General features: G+C 44.9%; 1 pseudogene; it reads left to right on the top strand.

Moving 5' to 3' along the window:
- The first annotated feature begins 234 nt into the window (after positions 1-234).
- Positions 235-618, top strand: LOC100437137 (large ribosomal subunit protein uL29-like; annotated as a pseudogene).
- Positions 619-859: the final 241 nt, after the last annotated feature.

Genomic DNA, 859 nt, shown 5'->3' with positions numbered 1-859 from the left:
CCCAGGTTGCGAAGGCTGCAGTGAGCCAAGATAGCGCCACTGCATTCCAGCCTGAGTGACAGAGTGAGACCGTGTCTCAAAAAATAATAATCTGCTATAAATATTTTTGTACATATTTGTTGAAGACATATATTTTCTTTTTTTTTTTTTTGGGAGTACACTTGCTGTATCATTAGGTAAGTTTATATTTAAATCTATGCTCTTTCCCTTGGAGTGGGTGTCGTGTCGGCGTCAGCAGCCTGTGCAGCAATGGCCAAGATTAAAGCTTGAGATCTTCGCGGGAAGAAGGAGGAGCTGCTGAAATAGCTGGACGACCTGAAGGTGGAGCTGTCCTAGCTGCGCGTTGCCAAAGTGACAGGCCGTGTGGCCTCCAAGCTCTCTAAGATCCGAGTCGTCCACAAATCCATTGCCCGTGTTCTCACAGTTATTAACCAGACTCAGAAAGAAAACCTCAGGAAATTCTACAAGGGCAAGAAGTACAAGTCCCTGGACCTGCGGCCTAAGAAGACACACGCCATGCGCCGCCGGCTCAACAAGCATGAGGAGAACCCGAAGACCAAGAAGCAGCAGCGGAAGGAGTGGCTGTACCCGCTGGGGAAGTAGGCGGTCAAGGCCTGAGGAGCGTATTGTCCATAAAGCACAGCTGACTGAGAAAAAAAAAAAAAAACTATAAGAAAATTCTAAACAGTTTTCCAAAGTGGTTGTACCATGCCACACCACTACCAGTGATGCCTGAGAATTTCAGTTGTGCCATATTCTCTTAAAAATTAAATATCTTTAATTCTTTTTTGAAAACTATTTCTGCCCCCAACTCTGCCAATATTTGCTGCATATATTATGGGACTCTGTTGTTCAACAT

The sequence above is a fragment of the Pongo abelii genome, chromosome 5 (assembly GCF_028885655.2).
Source record: "Pongo abelii isolate AG06213 chromosome 5, NHGRI_mPonAbe1-v2.0_pri, whole genome shotgun sequence".
Classification (NCBI taxonomy): Eukaryota; Metazoa; Chordata; class Mammalia; order Primates; family Hominidae; genus Pongo; species Pongo abelii.
The sequence above is the reverse complement of the archived record's forward strand: the minus strand, read 5'-3'. Positions and strand labels throughout refer to the sequence as shown.